Below are 19692 nucleotides of genomic sequence, written 5' to 3'. Positions count from 1 at the left end.
GGAGGGAAGCGAAGGAGACGATTGCCCTGGTTGCAAAATTTAGAGATGGCAAATTTTAGGTGGGAACAAAACCACCGTTGTAAAATCATCAAATTTCACAGTGGTCGGGATAGCAAAATCATGTTGCCAACCCCCCCCCCCTTCCCCCTCACAAAAATCCTAGTTACTGCCGTAATACTGAGGATTAAATGAATATAGATGACAATGTACAAATTGAACCTGACACGACAGACATTGAAAATTTTAGAGAAGGTCAAATGAACGGTCTTGTATATGAAATTTGGGAGAAAACAGCTCTAAAAATGCGGAAAACCCGTTTCACCCGCATTTTACGCTGTCCCCCCCCCCCCCCACACACACACAAATTTCCTCCGTTTTTCGAATTCGTATATCTCAGTGAATATTGCACTTATATAAATATAGAGACGCGGCAATTTTTTTTTTGCTGGGATCACAGAAGAGACAATGCAACATCTTTTTAATTGGAAATTAGAGGGCGGGGGACTGTATAAAAAATTAAATTTTGTTTCTCGATACACATATACGGCCCCTAGTGAAATAAATGACATATCTAAGATGGACATGTTATTTGAATACTTTATCTAATTGAAAGTATGATTCTACAACCAACGGTTCAAAAGGTAAACAGTGTCTAAGGACTTGAATTCACACCCCGTATATATATTTCAATTAATTATTTTATTTCAATTAATTATTTTATTTCAATTAATTATTTTATTTCAATTAATTATTTTATTTCAATTAATTATTTTATTTCAATTAATTATTTTATTTCAATTACATACGAGGTCATTACATAACTTTACACATTATCCCAATGGAACCTTAATTAAGCGGAAACCTGTGTTGAACGGAAACAAATCGCGGTCCCTTGCGGTTTCGTTGAAGACGGGTTTTACTGTATTATTTATCTCGATGCTTGGTTTCAAGAAAAAATTGATCAATTATTGCAATTATCAATTATTATCAATCATTGATCAATTAATTAAACTTGAGACTTGATATGCAGTTAATCTGACAGACTAAAAATGATGTCTGACAAATGAATCGTGTCATATCTATCACTAGACGTCACATTCATGTGTCCGATATGGTACTTTATACAGGGTGATCCCATAATTCCGAGAAAAGGATGGAAAAGAACGGAATAAATGAGGGAAAGAAGCGTTGTCCGTTGGTTTATGACGTTCTTTCCCAACTTTTCTCTGTTTTTCGAATTCAAATATTTCACAGAAAATTGCTATCTCTTGACGTGGATGTTTCTTTTTGCTGGCCTTCACGTTGCAAGGGGTTGTATAGTTATCAAAATATAAAAATTGACTTTTTCTACGGACACCCTGTCCTCAAAAACCCGATTAGAAGGTTGTTGCTCTGTCACAAAAAAATCTACGTCTGCAAGGGCAATATTCACAGAAATATTTGAATTCAAAAATCGGAGGAAAGTTGAGAAAAAACAGCAAAACCCAACGGATGTAACACTTCTTTCTCTGATTAATGCTGTTCCCCCCCCCCTGAATTTTTTTCCGATTTTTAAATTCAAATATCTCTGTGAATATTGCACTTATAAACGTAGAATTTTTTTTTTGCCTCGGGGAGACAGAGCAACAATTTTCTAAATGGGTTTTCGTATAGTTATTTGGATAATTTTCCAGTAGCAGGTATGCTTCTAGGATTAACGGTTCACCACTAAAATATTGAAAAGGAAATCAAACACTTCACGTACAAGAGTTTCTTTTCACTCTCACCCTACGTGTTCTCTTTCACTCTTATATGTATATAGTAGAAAGATACATTATGTATGTGTGGGGGGGGGGAATCATTAACAGGAGTATAGAAAAAGGGAGAGAAAGAAAAACTACTTCAGTAAGGGTTACTATAAAGCTTCGCAATGGTGAAGAGAGAGAGAGAAGAAAGAAAACACAGAGAATTTGTTTAAATTTATTCCACTGGTGTTTGGGCGCAATGTCACGTCCGTGATCGTAAATAGGGTTAACTAATCACCCTGTGTATACTGCCCATAGTAAAATAAATGACGCATCTAAGGTGAGCGCATCATTTGGATACTTTTCCTAATTGAAAATGTGTTTCTATAGTCATCGGTTTGTGAATTATTTGAGGTAAAACCGTCAGGTTTTCACCCTGTATATCGACACATCACCGTCTCAAACATAACGACTACGGTGGAACCTCCCCTTACGGACACTTCCCGTTAACGGACAGCTCCCTATAACGGACACTTTTCTGATCCCCGGTCCCGTGGAATACGGCTTTAATGTATTTCGTTCCCCCATTAGGGACACTCTCAATAGCGGACAGTAAAATCAAGCAAACTCTAATTTCTTCTCTAAAATTTAATTTTTTTCCAAACCCTCATTTATTCATTTTTTGGTCATAAAAATCAAGAATTCATAATATTCAACTAAGACTATGTTTAATCCCAAGCTCTAGTTGGTAAACATGATAAATCGTCAATTACTTAATTAACTGAACATAACTGAATTCGAATGGTAATGTTGGTTTTGTTTATTAATACGCGTGACGAAAGCCAACATTACAAGACTGATAATGTTGTTATGAAAGTTCTTATGTTCTTCATCTTCCTCATACTCATTTTAATTTAATTTAATTCAATTTTTATTGTAAAATATGTGTAATGCACACACATATCATGTGTATAAGTAAAAATAATTATTTTTTTCAATGAAGAGTTTCTTATTTATTACACTTTCTAACTTTGGGAATTATGCATAATCGTCGATAAAAGTGATATAACTGCAGTAAAATTTAATCGAACTTTCTTTATCGAGACGATAAGTGATTATGCATAACCACCGGTGTGTATCACTTTTGCGCGCACACACACACACAGTAACATATATTCAAATGTATAGGAACAAATTGTGAACGAAGCCAAACGTCGTATAAATGTGAAATCGTATAATTGATGTTCCACTGTATATCGCACGTCCCCCATTAACGAACACTCCCCGTTTAGTGGACAAAATTTTTAGTCCCACGAGTGTCCGTTATCGCGAGGTTCTACTGTATCTATAACACAATATCTCAGACATTTCAGGGAAATAAAAAGCTCAATACACATCTGTGGAATGTACTGTCTAATATCAACCATAGATAGAAAAAAAATAAAATAAAACAAAAGTATATAAAAAGCGCGTATATATATAAAATATAGACAAGAAAATGCAACCATGATTGAAATTAAGTGCACATAAACTCTCAGAGACAACCGGAGAAACTCTGACTTTATCAAATATGACGTCACGGGAAAAGCAAAAAGAAACGTAACGAAAATCGCACCAATCAGGGATCGAGCCGCGCATCTGCGCAGATACGTCACCAGTTGAGTTTTCTTACCCTAGTTATGAAGGGGGAGTGGAAAATTCCACAGGAAAAACTGGATAAAACAGGGTAGGAGACACACATAGAGATTTATATATCTATACATACGGGGATCCTGGAAGAAAAGGACTTAGAGAAGTAGTGGGTGGGAGAATTAGATATACAGCGGGGGCGAAAAAAAGCGGTAAAGGGGGCGTAGGCGCAGCTAACTTAAAAGCGATTTCCCGCGAAAATTCCTCACTCAAACATTCTGCACTTAACGGGAAACAAGTTGTCAAGATGCTCGCTTTTTGAACGCTTTCCGACGGGAAAAAACTCCAACACATCAAGGTAAGAAGCTTCAATCTTGGACGTGGGCCGTTTCGACAACAAGGTAAGTTTGCGCTTGTTTCCATTTTAAATATTAAAAAAATTTAGTTTTTTTTAAATTTACGAAAAATTCCAATTTTCATTATTATCGTATGTTCGATTCGTGTTACTCGAATCCCGTGTGTGTTCGCGGAATCCGTGTGTATTCGCACCTATTCGCCTCGAGGAAGCTCCGCTTTAATTTCCCGTTATTAAACTATTTAACTTACCGGAATTTGATTGAATTTATTTTATATAAATTATTTGAAACTTTTGAAATTGTGATACGAAAGTTTCCGTCGATATGGTTTAGTACGTTTAAGGCGACTGCCTGCCTTCGGGGTATTTTTTGTGTGAAAAAAAAGTCATTTTTGTATAAAACGAATGCGGCTTTGGTTTGGATGTAATATAAAATTAGGAAAATAACTATTATTTCATGAATATTTTGCCAAAAGAAATTTTTATTGATAATTTTAGATGTAAAATTAGCACATTTTCAGTACTTCTGCTAGACATTGTACACTAAAAGCTACTGCAACATGTTCTGCGCACAGATTATTGCTATGACATTTGTGTGCGCAATGAACTGAAAGTTTTAGAATACTATGAAAACTGTAGATGGCAGATTCATGAGTCTCCAGTGGTGTAGATGGTAGCATGCTTACCCGGTATGCAAGAGGGCCTGGGTTCGAATCCCGGCGGAGACGTGGTGAATTTTCTTTCCGAGCTCACCTCAGCATAATATCCGGAAAATAACTGTTTCCTTACTATGAAAACTGTTTGACATATGGTTGTTTATGCGAAAAAATTCACATTTCTTATAAGAAATGCTTGATATTCTCAATCCGAAATCATATAAATCAAAAACGTTTCCAACAAATCACTTACAGTTTTATTTCGTTGCACAGTCAGAGCTGTTTAAAATATAGTGAGAAAGTTCATTTTGAAAAATGTTATTCATGAAGTGAAAGCAAAGAAAAAAAACAACACAAATCTTCACAAAACACATTCAAAGATTTCATTTTCATTAAATTCAAGAGCTTTTAGTTCGTTTTATTTAATTCACAATAACTTTGCTTCTGGATATTGTAGGAATGAAAGTGAAACAGTTTTAGATTCTAGAATAACTTCACTTTCAAATTAGCAAATGAAAACAATTTTGAGAATTATAAAATTCGTCATTTGAAGGCAGGCAGCCGTCTAAATAAGACTTGATTCTAACTGAGACGAATTTTATCATTATACTCATGGAGTTAACATTTTTACGGCCAATGTGTTCCCCCGGGAACATCGGTTTTACTAATTAGAAAAAAATATTTTCATGAAAGCACTTGATTTTTTCCCCTGAAAGTGCGAGATTCCACAGAAACTTTATTTACAAAACAAAAATTTCATTCATTTCAGCGCTTACGGATCGGAAGGAGAAATATAAAACGGAAAAAATTAAGAAAATCAATCCAAATATATGAATTCGGCTTGTAAAAGCTTTAATTAAATCAATTCTAATCTATTTTTAATTGGTCCATTATTTTGATTGGTTTACTTTTTTGCTCAATGAGCATTAGAAGCAGTAATGTTCATGTAATATCAGTTTTTTAACAATGTCTGTGCATGTTGAGTTTTTACTGCGGAAAAATATAGAGATAAGCTTCTTGGTGTCGATAACGTGTCATTTTCTGGTGTTGACAAAATAAGTCATTTATTGTCATTTCCGTCTATATTTTCATTATCAATCGGCTGATCAATAATTTTTCCGGCCGATAACCGGCTGATCAATCATTTTTCTGGGTGGATATACGATCGTATCATAAAAAAGGTATCACTTTTATTAAATTGAAGTTATATTTTCCCCCTATCTTTTAATTAAATTGATACAATGAAATCTCGATATAACGATACTCTACGAACGAAGAAAAAATGTCATTGTAGAGAGGTTAACGTTACATCGAGAGGTAGCATTATCATTAGTCGCCATTTTTATGCTGTTCGCATCTTTTCTCAATTGGCGTTGTTTGTACTACTATAAAATGCATTATTAAGCATTTATTCGCAAGTAGTTATAATTGATTATAACTTCAAAAAGTTATAATTGATTAATTTACTAATAAAATTCAGTTGTCTTTCACACTGTAAAGTGGTTTACCGCACAACATTTTTGTGTACTACACAGAAAGTAACTTCACGGAAACTTCATTAACACTTTCGGAGGGTAGATATTGCTAAATACCGATGTTAATAAACACTATCGAAAGAACAAACACTGATAAAGAATATAAAAATATACCAGAGTGAAATATAAATAATATCGTCGTAACAGAGTTTCGAAATATCGTCAAAACATATCGTTATAGAGGGGTTTATCGTAGTAAGAGATATCGTTGTATCGAGAGGAGTTTAACATTAGACATTTAGGTAATTCCAAACAAGATTTGAAAAAATATCATTGTAGAGGGATTTATCTTTATATCGAGTATCGTTGTCTCGCCAGGTTTCACTGTATTTCGTATATATTTGGATTCAAGAGGTATCACTGCCCCTGAAATTATAATTTTTCAAAAATGAGTAATAATAATTAAAGATATTTCATTCGATTACAAATCAAATGTAAAAAATTTCGTGTCAACCGAATTGCAATTGACTAATGAGAAGTATTTTAAAAAGTGTTGAAATCAGAGATTTATGAAGTTTTTATATTTTTTCCAATTTTAAATATTCATAAAATACCAACGAATAGTCCAAGAAGAATATCCAAGTTCGATATTCAGTTTACTAACACATGTCGAATAAGCATTTCTGCAAAATTTCAGGATTTTTAGTGCAGTTGTTTTTTTTTTCTGTTTAAATTTTACGGATGAACTGAAAAAACTGCAATCTGAGAAAATCACGGTCAAAATGTTTTTTCTCGTACACATTTACACTATAATTCATTAATTCTTTCATAAATTTTGAAAGAATGAATTAACCGATTGACACGAAATTTTTGCCTTTGATTTGCAATCGAATGAAATATTTTTCAGTCATTCTCGAAAAATCGACTTCAGGGGTCGTGACACTCCCTTAATTTGCCCGGAAAAATGACTGCGGCATTAAAGGGTCTCCTACCTTTTAACATGATAAAAAAAAACTTTCTTATGTAAAAATATTATTAAAAATATTATTTATTCATTGATTTCAAATTTTTACCACATGTATTTGATTGTATATGCTATCCTATACGAGTATAAAAGTTTACATATCTTTAATACTCAAAGTTTTACAAATTTTCCAAAAAAAGCTTTAAAAACAGCTTGCTCGCAGAATAAATTAACATGAAATTTAACAAAAATTAATTCAGAATAATGGAACCTGTCCAGTTCATAAAATGACAAGAAAGATTTGAGATCCATTCATAAATACTTAGGTTATAAAAAATTTTAAATTTTTCCGAACTCTTTTTTGAAATTTAACTTTAAATAAGATTGAGTCGATAAAATCTCAATTTTTTCACCATTTTATGAAAATTTTTCTTTATTTTGAAACATTTTTTTATTCAAATTATATTGATTTAATGCAATTTTATTATCAAACTGTTTTTAATTGATTTTTCGAAATTTGTAAAAAGTCAAGTATTAAAGATATCGGAAATTATGTGGTGTCATAGGATAGCACATACAATTAAATATATGTGGTAAAAATTTGAAATATAAATGAATGGATAAATAATATTTCAATTATATTTCTACATAAAGTTTTTTACCGTGTTAAAGGTAGGAGACCCCCGTTATATATATAATTTCAAATTTAGCCGTCTTTGTGATAATTTTTGTGTTTTTTTTCGTCAATAAATATTTTATTACCATCTTATATCGAATCTACAAGGGTCTTTAATACCTAGGGAAAGTATCGATTAAAAAATATGTGCACTTCATATTCTATCTTGATTTCTCATGAATTCCGAAACTATCAGTTAATTGGAATTACCTTTCGTGGTGATGTTAACAAGAGTGAAAATGGTTTCGCTAATACTTACCTAGTTGTTATAATTTGTTTTCCCAGCCAAAAACCTCCCTTTTAATGCAAATTTGTCAGCGGGATGTTTGTTCGGCCAAAGCCGATCGAACGCTTGTTCGAACTGACCGCAAAATCAGTTCCTGGTAAAGATTCGTGAATTATTGTGTTGGGAAACAACGGAAAAAGTAATTTCGCCTTGTTTGTTTCAGTAACTGGGGATAACCCGTTTTTAATTAAAACGAAAATGGCCAGATTAGCTGAGGGAAGGCATTGCTGAATTCTATCAGCGTTTGCTGTTCGACCTGATAAGCACGTCAAGATCGTGGGACTGAAAATTACATTATTACGTCGCGTCGTGTTGAAAATTACATTTGCTTTTGGAAGCATATTTCATTGGAGGTTTTCCCATCAATATATTCGAGATAAAATTTTAAAATGACAGTAATTTTTGAAATATTCATCTTTTCCATTCGCTTATCACTCGTGTATGTTTTAGGATTATCTGCAGTTCAAAGAGTAGCATTATTGCGGATTCCGAAAGAGTTATGCGTTCATCATTCTTTTGTAAAAGTTTAAGAATCATAATAACTAAACTTGTCGTAACATAGATAGCGGAACACTAGTTCGGACATAGACAACAAACTATGAATATCCTCATCATCATTTTTACAGTTTTTTATTCTATGGACTCGATAACTTTCTGTCCAGCATAAAAACATCCACAGTTTAAGGATGATATTGTTTTCTCACAAACATAATGCCACTTATTATGGAACAGTATGCAATGACAAATTACAGCGAGGTCGCAGTGTTTAGTTACCAAATGAATATTCAACAAAATTTGACACATTTCTCTGAGAGTTATGTGTTTAGAAGTGCTGCCATTTTGCAAATTGGGTGTGAAAATTTTGCAATAGAGTGGATTTTTATATATATACGGAGTGTAAATTTTTGTGCTCTGTGGCAGAGTTTGATTTCTTGGGCCCATAATTTAAACAAAATATTCACTAACAATCATATTTCACCCTGGTCGTAAGGTTTGATACTTGCCCTCCCAAATCAATGCCCTCCCAGTCCCTAATGTAATATTGATAAGGTTGAATAGCGACCCGATTTCAACCATTAAATGCATAATTTTTTTTCCAGCTGATAATTTTATTCATAGTTACTGACACGCGTAGAAAGCCAGAAAATCACTTTAAAAAATCTATTTCGAATTGTACAGCTTATACAGGGCCACAAAGAGGACGTACAGAGCCTCAAAAATCTCATATAAACTCAATGTATTGAAATAACATTACTTTCCAAATACTGTATGTAACTACCTTCTTTTTGTTATTCAAACTATAATAAGAAAGAAAATTCGGGTTGCAAAATTCAAGGTGAAAAAAATGCAAACAAAACATTTTAACAAATTAGCAATATCACAGCCTCACACGCTCTGCAACAAACAAAGAAATTTGCCGTTAATTGGGACATCTACCAGCAAATTCAAAATATAAAATTGAAAGAGTATGACCTCATCTTATGTGGCAAAGGCGATTCTGAATTTTTATCTTTAAACTGGCTGCAGTAATGAACTTTTAAAGGACCCTTAGCACATATGCAAAGCAGGGTTATTGTTTTCTCAAAAATCTCAAATTTCAGTCACCTTGTTTGACATTGTGCCTGTTTGGACGGTTGAATTAGTATTTGTATTTATATGAAATCAGTCACTTGTCAGTTCAGCCAACAACGGCCATTTTAGGATCTAATCAGATAAAGATATACAAAAGCCGATTCCGAAAACCGGATACAAAGACATTCCATGCGCAAGTTGTAGTTTATATGATGAAAAGCACATACGGCTGGAGGCAGCATATGCATTAATACAATTCATCTGCTATTTCCATATACCCACGTATAAAATTCATTTCCATTTTAACAAACGTCATTCAACTCATTTACATTCTGATGCATTTCTAGCATAAAATATCTAATTAAAACTTACATTGTGTCCATATATATGCATTTGCTTATAAGAGAGATAACAAACTCAATACAAATGCACTTTTATATAACTGATAACGAAATCTATTAATGTGGTCTATACGACGCAGACCAAACCGTTCGTTGCCTTTTAAATTTATGAATTTAAAATGGCGTGCTGGGATATAATGTAGAAACCTTTTTAGTATTTTTTGACTGAACCGAATGTTCAATATTCTTGGGCGTCATACTTTAAAATGGAGTGAAGGAATTGTATTGTTGTCTGAAATTTTATCGCATTTTATGCTCGAAATTTAGGAGCAAGAAGAAATCGAATTTTATTTAGAATTCAGAAAATTTGCATTCGTTTCTATTATAATACGCACTTGAAAGGCACACAAAATGTCTTGGTATAAATATTTTATCATTTATTGTAGAAAGAATTTATATCTACAAGATTGTTTCTCTGTCTTGTTCCGGAAGAAAATAAAATCTAGAAAACCGAGGAATCACCTCGGGAAAATGTATAAATATCTATGTATATTTCAAAAAATCAAATTTTCCGGACGGAAATGTACCTGCAAGTAAAGAGAAATGCAACTGAAATGATCATTTTGACTTCTCGTGTTCTTTCAGCAATAATATTACCCTAAAAAAAAAATTGCATTTTTTTTTTATGAAATTTGAATATTTCACTTTTGATATTCATTCCAACTGAAATATGTCTTTATTCATTTTCTTCCCTGGAAACAAATACATTATTACCTTTCCATGGAGATGTCGTGTAATAAGTGAAAAACCTTAACTAAATCTTTTATTGAAAATCAAAAGAGAGGATGTATATAGATATTCTCGTTTATTTCTGTATTGATGTTCTTTCGCCAGCCACTTCTTATAATGAATCCTTTTCATCCTCTCTACCTTACAAACCTAGCTTTATTCGACATCCAACAGCGTGTACAGTATGATGTATCCTCTCTCTCTTACTGTCAATCCTACTTGCCTAATCAAGCTTGAGTTTTGTTCATCTAAGCATGATGAATTGAAACCAAAGCTCTGTGTATGTAACAAAACCTAGAGAAGCATCTTTTTTTACTTTGCTTTCCTCTCATGCACGGGGACAGCAGATTCTACGAAAAGTATGTTCACATCGACAAACATGGATATACATTCAGTAAATTAGAAGTAGACTTCCTCACCATTTCTCGTTATTTCCTATTTGATTTCGGATACACAATATCCTGAAATGATTTTTTTTTGTTAAAAACATAAAGACCAAAAATAATTGCTAAAAATAGTGATAGTCTATAGTGATATAGTCTTCTAATATACATACATCAATCAAAGAACTGTGCTCGAGAATGAGCACGAGAAGTAAAACGGAAAATCAGTTGAATAAGTTCTTTTATTTCCATACTAGCTTATAATTCCCGGTGCTGCCCGGGTTTTCTTCAATTACTGGGAGGATTGGAAAAGTGACAAACCATTATAAACGAATAAACTGTTACAAAAATACTGGCAACATTAAAGAACTGACAAACCATTGTAAAGGCATGTGCATGTCCAACACGCATTGCTAGAAAACCACGGTAACCAAAATAAACATTCCAAGAGTCATTGTTGAGGTCCAGGAACCATTGTTGTCCGACAGTTTTTGCCAATTTCGGACATTTACCCTGCTCTGAGAAACCTTTAAAGTAGCCTATCATTTAATTCGGGTTCTATTTGGTATACATGAGAAATTTGGCGACGATCGATCTGAAATTGTAGATTTGTATAGAGAACATACACACACACAGAAAATAAATCTTATAAATTTCCATATAGTCTGTTTTTCCGAAAAAAAAGGTACCGGTATCAACCATGAAGATGTTATGGAGAAATATATCGTCTCTACTTGTTAATACAAGATTCCTCGAAAGACTGGTTATATTTGGAGACGATGACGGTGACTTTGAGAAGAAAATATATTAGTCTTTCGAGGAATCTTCTATGAAGATGTTACTATAGCAATTTAACATTCAATAAAAACGTACTTCTGCGTACCGTTGCTTACTACCAGGAAAAACTTCTGGTTTAGAATGAAAAGCTCTGATTCCATCTAAGCCTTTTCCTGGGAAAAAAACTCAAGTTCTCCATCCAAGCCTGGATCAGGAAAAAAGCTCTGGTGTCACACTATCGCAGGAACACATTGTTACTCATTGATTCCATACGTAGAAATAGGTACGTTTTGCAATCTGAGAATTTAATTAGCAGATTTGTCATTAGAACGACGGTTAAAGATTGGAAAAGGCTGATCACTCACACACACATCGTAACGTGAACACTAGTAATGCTTACTTTGAGAAAATAGTGAACGCTAACGTTAGTAAAAATCAAAACAAATTTTCTAATAGCAGGGTTAAGAGCGACGTGAATTGTATAGAAAATTAATGAGCGAAGGAGAGCTGATAAATTGCGATTTTTCTGTAGCGCAAAAACTGTGTTGCCAACCCCAAGCTCGGCTGTGTAACACACAATAACCATTTTTACCAAAAAATCCACAAGTTTGTAAAATAATTTCGAATTTCTTCTAAACAATATCCATGTTCACACAACCGGAATCTGACTCTGATTTGGTTGGATTAGTGCTTTGTGGACCAAATCTTGGTCCGACAGGTCTGAGGGAGTTCTGGGATTGCATGGAAGAACAGAGCCGTAGTTGGAAGGGCCACAATTTAATTACCTCTCGTGTGTATGAAATGATTATGGTGCGAAAAATGCGATCAAAATGATTGCTGTGCCAATCATTCTGTTACCGCAGTAATCAGGGGAATTATGGGAAGAAGGATGGTAAGACAAAAATAAGTTTGGGAGACTGTGAGACAGTCGATGTATTTAACCCTCTATGGTCCCCTGTATATTTGAATATACTTGGCAAATGCATGGTCGAAAAAAATTCATTATACCAATTTTTTTCTCAATTTTTGTGGTACTTTAGAAAGTATAATTAGTGTCATTTCATTACAAAATACGGCTATATATGTATATATTTATATAGGCTAAATAATTCAACGTAAAAACTATTCAACTTTGCTAAACAAGATTTTATCTGTTTACAAGATACGTGTTACATTAAAATCAAGGTAAACTGCATATTTTACCACTTTATATAATAAAAAATCCACTGTAATTAATTAAATTGCTGTGCTGGCTTATTGTTTCAATTAAAAATATGCTAACAGCACCCAATTTCATCAGTATTTTAAAAAATTTCAATACGTTTTCATGGGGATGAACCATAGAATGTTAAGTTATTTGCGAGTTCTCCATCTGCCGTCGCTGATTTATGATTTTATAAAGACCGAAAAAAACATTTTCATACCCATGAACCAGAGGTCTTCAACCTTTTTCTAGTCGCGAGCACTGCCTGTATCCATCATCAAAAGAAGAGCACCCTTACGGCAAGTTTGACGTACAAATGCATGAAATCAAGGTGATTTTAATCCTTTAATGAAATTTGTACAAGGTGTTAAATTGGAACGTTGGTCAAGAGTGCTCGTGAGCACGAAATTGAACACGAGCATCGAGCACTCTGGGTGCTTCAATGAGCACCGTGGTGCTCGCGAGCAACGGATTGAAGATGCCTGCCATAAACAGTACAAGAACACGGGTGCACAAAGTTTTTAGTCCGCGAGCCAGATATAGGATATTTCTGCTTCTCGCGGGCCAGAAATCGGGTGTATAGGTAATTGTACACATAGGGTGACCATATGATCAGTATTTTACGGGACATTCCCGTAATTTTGGCCGTTCCAACTTTTTTATAAAATGTCCCTTTGCTTTATTTTCAAAGAGGCTTATAGTTGAATTTTTTTCAAATCAAGAATTAAGATTATTTCCATGAGTTTAAATTACATTATGATAATTACGAATCTAATAATTATCATAATTAATTATAGTCATATAAATATATTCATCTCACATATTTGTCAAAGTTGTCTAAATCAAGTCTAACGATAGTTGGCAAACTTGCCAACAACTCCTATTTGTTGGCAAGTTTGCCAACTATCGTTAAAATTTTTGAGAAATTGTCAATCGCGGAAAATGCTGGGTATTGCAAGTCAAAATGTAATTCGCCAGAAAACGTATATGTTTGATTGCCTTTGACATTTGTTTTGGCTGTGCATGGCATTTCGGCGGCAAAATAGCCACTTCACTTGCCTTTTGGCTGCAACTGACAACTTTACTTCCGATTGTTATTTTATTTTTGGCTGAAACTATAAACTTTACTTCCCTTTGACAATTTTTCTCTCTGTAACTGTCAATTTTATTTTTCTTTGGGTAGTTTTCACCGACAGGATTTAAACTATAGTCACAATTTTTGGAAAAGGAGATCGACACAAATTGGTTAAAAACCTGAATTTAACTAATCCTTGTCGATCTCCTATCCAGAAATTGTGACTATAATTTAAATCCTGTCGGTGAATTTCACCCTTTGACAATTTTTGGGCTGTAAATGTCAACTATACTTGCTTTAAAAAAATTTTGGCAGTAACTGGCAACTTTACTTGACTTGATAATCTTTTTTTGGAGATAACCGTATTTTAATGAAAAAGTATGGTCACTCTAGGTATTTATAGTGTTGTATATATATTGATACTTTTCTATCGGAACAACTTTTGCGGGCCGGAGATTCTGCACCTCAGGTCAAGAGCTTGAAACCCTACACACGAGATTCATGATACTTCAATAAAAATACATTCGAACACCGTTTTAACACCACCATTCATCCCAAAGAATTTTGGCGTTATACCAGATCACGGTAGGAATAGCGTTTCAGAAAAGCCTCGTTTTATAAATTCATACGTTTACGAACTACTGTGTATTTCAGTGTCTTATCAGTGTCACTCCATAAATAAAATAACCTATTTTGTACACATTCAATTTAAAGTTGAGAAAATTGTGTGTGATGAAACTGTAATTATTTAAATATGTCTGCATATAAAACTTGACAAAAACATACACTTACCACTGAAATTATTGTAATTCTGCATAAATTTAGAGACGCATTTCATAAGTGCAAAAACAAAATAAGCAAAATGAAGTAATGGCTGCATTGCTTTTTTTTTTACTCCATATTGGTTTCATAATAAAAAGTTTTCCGGATTTCAGATATTGAAAGAACTCTTTTTAACATTATTGAATGAAGCAAATCGAGGTAGATGATTTCTTAATGACCAGGGCTGCAACTAGGCGGGGTAGCAGGAGGGTCTGGGTCTGGGGCTCCAGGCGTCGGACCAGAGGGGGCTTAAATTTCATCCTTTAACCTCTCCATCAACATTATCAGAATGAACCAAAATGCATGCTTACCCCGACTGACCAAGCACCACGTTGCAGCCCTGTTGACTACCCATACCACTTTAACTTTAAGACCAGTCGAGGCCCAGGCTCTGTCCCTAGTGGGATGTAAGCCTTATACCCCGAGGGGTTGGACCACGCTGGAGAAACCATACCACTGGAAATGTAATGACCAGAGAAGTAAAAAACATGCACTACTGAAAAACTTATCTTGTCAACGTTGAACAAACTGGTGCACAGCACGCTTTCCCTTATCAATAAATCCGTTTCTTTGAATACCTTGGTTTTATTTAGCTCTAAAAGGTTCTTACACATGCTCAGGTATTCATGAGAAATGTGCTCTAGACCCCTGACCACACCATTCTTTATTTTTAAGTCATTCGCTTTAAACTATTCTTATGTTGACGGATAATAACACTGGAGAATGAAAAAAGAATAAAACCTCTCTCTCTCTCTCTCTCTCAATCGAAAAAAAAACTATGGTAGAAGAAATTGGAAAAATTCTCGGAAAATAACACATAAACTTTGTTTTATAGATCCAAACAATAGTTGGCGTTATAACGAATTGCAGCTAAGACGGGGTTTTTTTTTGCATTATAATCCCTATATGGAATATTTGTTCACTGAACGTTTGTGGTACTAAGCGGGGTTCGACTGTAACTTACATGAGTAGGACTTGAATTTCACAAACCAGCTGTCACTGGGGGGGAGAATCCAAATTTTATCAACAGAAATCCATCCTGACAATACACGAAATTGGGGCACGAATATCGTTCACAATACAGTCCAACAAGCCCCACTTCCTCTAACATTGAATCATATTCCTATCACACACACACGTACGGAAAGATAAATATTTTCCATTGCTATTTCAATAGAACGTCGGCGAAGAGCTGTTATAGTTTCCGTGAGAGAGAGAGAGAGAGAAAATGTGTTTTAAAAGAAATCCTCTTACTTCAAAGAAACTCGATTTTAAGCCAGAGCCGATGCAGATTTCGTACTGAATATCTAATCAGCCCACGTTGGGAAAAATGTGAGGAAGCCATATTGTTTTTCAGCTATAATATATACATACCTGGGTATATATAAAAAGAAATATCCTACATGACTTTCCACTCTATTTAAATGGATGTGAAAGGCGATTATAAAAGAAATCTCGAGATCTTCTAGTAGTGATATTTATTGTTGATGCATACTTATAATGAATTCTTTAATATATTATTAAACATTTTTATGTATTGAAAGCCACACTTGTGTCATAATCTAGTCCAAAAGAGGACACGTCTAGGTCTATCCTCTAAGACATATATGTTCAATCCATGGCCCGCAGGCCAAATGTGGCCCTCGGAAACATCTGATGTGGCCCGTGACATTTAACATACATTTGTAAAAATGAACTAAGCCGCACATTACCAAATCACTTCATGTGCCCAGCAATGCAGTCCCACATGAATTAAGTGGTTCGCGGCACATTCCGAGTTCACTTCAGTGAAACACAGCACATTTACAGATCACTTCAGTGACTTGGGACGCTGTTTCAGATCACTTCAGTGACTTGGGACGCTGTTTCAGATCACTTCAGTGACTTGGGACGCTGTTTCAGATCACTTCAGTGACTTGGGACGCTGTTTCAGATCACTTCAGTGACTTGGGACGCTGTTTCAGATCACTTCAGTGACTTGGGACGCTGTTTCAGATCACTTCAGTGACTTGGGACGCTGTTTCAGATCACTTCAGTGACTTGGGACGCTGTTTCAGATCACTTCAGTGACCTGGAACGCTGTTTCGGATCACTTAACTGGCCTGCGACACATTTTCACTCCAATTCAGTTTCCCCCGGCAAACTTCCAGATAACTGAAGTGCCCCGCCACACATTTAGAGATCACTCAAGTGACTTGGGGCACATCCACAGATAACTTAAGCAGACCGTTGCACATATTTTATTCAATTTTGTTATGAATTCTATAATAACATCTTAGAAAAAAAAAGTTTTCCTTAAAAAGGGATTCACATTGTTCTTATAACCCATTTGCACCCACTCTACACATTTGAGTACAGTGAGGATGTGGCTTCGTATAATATTTTAGCCTTGCAGCTAAATGTTGTATATTTTAGCAGGTGTAGATGACAACCCTACTCAGAGATTGGCATCGAAAACATTCTCGAGAAGTCATTTCTGTTTCAGATATTGACACCCCCCCCCCCTGAAGTTGGTGTTTTTTGTGCCCAATTGAGAACACTTGTCGTCCAGCGTCATACTTCCTGTTGATGTATTTAAAAAATCTCTTAATTGGTGCGATTTCAACAAAGTATACCAATATTGAAATGGAATTCAAAGCGAATCGGAGGTGTGGGCACACAGACGGGTTAAAAAATTAATTTCACGGTCTAATTAGCAAATATGGGTTAATGTACATTTTTAGGCAGTAGTTGTAGTAAGATGTCATTTATGTAAAGCGTTTTTATGATACTGAAACTTGAAAGAGATATTAAAATCGGAGTGAGATATCATCGGGTTAGTATTTGCAATACCCATCTGACGATACCATTGATTTTGATTTGCGTTGGGAACTTTCCGAGATATAACGGAAAACAATTTCGTTACGAATCAGGGCAGCGGTCCTGGTGCCCGGACAAGAAGAGGTATCGAAACCGGAAGAGTGTCATCGGATTGGTTTTTGTAATGCCCATCTGACGATACCATTGAATTTGATTTGCGTCGCGTACTTTCTGAGGTATGAGCGTTTAAAGCATTTCGTTACTCAACTTTTTGGTGATGTACCAGGTATCGTCAGATGATTTAGAGGACGTATTCACGTCAAAATGTCACCACAATTAATTGTATAATTTTGCGACACATTGAACTACATGACTTTACACTCTATTTAAATGGACGTGAAAGACGATTATAAAATAAATCTCAATCTTCCAGTACTCATATTTATTGTTGACTTATAATCCATTCTTTAATACATTATTAAAGTTTCTGTGTATTAGCAGCTATACCTGTAGCTTATTATGTCATAATCTAGTCCAAGAGAGGACATGTCAAGGTCTATCCTCCAAGATAAGTTAAATATCCAGAAAATTTCACCACAAAAAGGAATACCGAGATCGGAAGAGTAAAAAAGTAAAAAAATAGTCATGTAGATTTTAAACTAGATTTAAATTTTTCATGTATTCTAGTATAGTATCTTAAAATTTTTTCCTTAAAAAGGGATTCATTTTGTGTTTTGAAAAATAATTTCACGGTCTAACGAAGTAGCAAATATGGAGTTGATGAACATTTCTAGGCAGTAGTTGGAGTAAAATTTCATTTATGTAAAGCCTTTTTATGATTTTAAAACTTGAAACCAAGTAACTACGGGCTTTATTTCAAGTGAAATCTTCGTTTTACGGTTCATTTTCAGGAGCCAAAAAATGTCACCACTGTTAATTGTATAATTTTGCGATACGTAAAGAGAGAGAGAGAGAGAGATTTTTTACTTTAATTATGACATACTGAATTCAACAATGCGTACTTGAATTTCAACGCTGAACGTTTTAAAACTAAATTCACGAGACAAAGCGTTTTTTTTAATAGACTATAAATCAGGTTTCAGATTCGAGCGATAAAAGCTTCCAAAGCTTTGAAAATAGCTTTTTTTACCAGAAAATGGTAAGTTTCTTTTTTATTGTTATTATTCCATAAAAAGAATTTTAAAGATAGTGTGGGGAGCAATTTTTGTTTAGGAAAAACCTTAAAGTAAGTTTTATAGACTTTCATACATCTTAATGTTGGGGGGAAATATGCTCGATTTCTTGTGGAATAATACCAAAGGTAAGGCTGTTTTTAAACAACTGACGTTTGTTTGTTCAGTGGATGAATATGAATATTTGTGATTGTGGGGTGTTAAATATTATTTATGGATTTATAAGTTTGTTATATTTCTGCATTTAACATGTTTTATTTTAGTTGATTTATATGGTGAAAATATTTGAAATTGATGTAGCATGTACATCGGTTTGTTGGCTTATGTGTAGTCTATTTTGTTAAAAAGAATGGATAATCAACAAAATATTTTAGGGTTTTTTTTTCAAGGAAGAAACTGCCAAAAAAAGACTAAATATGGGTAGAATATTTTCAACCTTTTAGATGATACGCAGTTTTCGATAAAAGTGGTGGAAATGTATGTGAGTCCACAATCCTTGAGGAATCATATGGGCACAGAAAAAAATTGAAAACTTTTTGTTTGTCAATCTGTTTCTTCTCTTTCTCTGAAGAAGTGTAAGTTCCAAAATAAAGCTAGAAAATATCTAAAACTGGGATGTAACTGATAAACTGGTCGGGCTTTCCTTCTACATCCAATAGACAGACATAAAAAAGAAAAAGTAACCGAAGTCTTTGCTTTCTGTGATTTCCATTCTATCATTCCTAGCTCTTCATACTACCTCAATATTAGCGTGCAAGTGTGCTTGAGCGTAACGTCGAAAAATTTTATTATGAACCAGTTTGTTTCTTGTAACTCTGGAACTAGAAGAAGTGTGTTTACTCAACGGCGTATTTTGTTAATGGCATTTCTTAATTTCCAAGAGGTTACTATTTTCTCGGTCATATTTTCTGGAGGGGGGGGGGAGATTTAGGGGAAGGGGATAAGAATGGTCCTGGAGTTTGTTAGAAACCA

The 19692-nt window shown here is 34.3% G+C and overlaps 1 protein-coding gene across 4 annotated transcripts in view; it reads left to right on the top strand.

Moving 5' to 3' along the window:
- The first annotated feature begins 3486 nt into the window (after window positions 1-3486).
- LOC149072940 (uncharacterized) overlaps window positions 3487-19692 on the top strand; it is a 102678-nt gene continuing 86472 nt past the window's right edge. For 2 of the 4 annotated variants that reach the window (XM_089246873.1, XM_089246872.1), the window contains exon 1: window positions 3487-3711. The gene's annotated coding sequence lies outside the window, so the exon portion shown is untranslated. Of the gene's footprint in view, window positions 3755-19692 lie in introns of all 4 variants that reach the window. The other 2 variants (XM_089246871.1, XM_089246870.1) reach the window with 1 other exon arrangement.

The sequence above is a fragment of the Pholcus phalangioides genome, unplaced genomic scaffold (assembly GCF_987345545.1).
Source record: "Pholcus phalangioides strain wild (caught in Gottingen) unplaced genomic scaffold, Ppha-v1.0 ptg000017l_1, whole genome shotgun sequence".
Lineage (NCBI taxonomy): Eukaryota > Metazoa > Arthropoda > Arachnida > Araneae > Pholcidae > Pholcus > Pholcus phalangioides.
The sequence above is the reverse complement of the archived record's forward strand: the minus strand, read 5'-3'. Positions and strand labels throughout refer to the sequence as shown.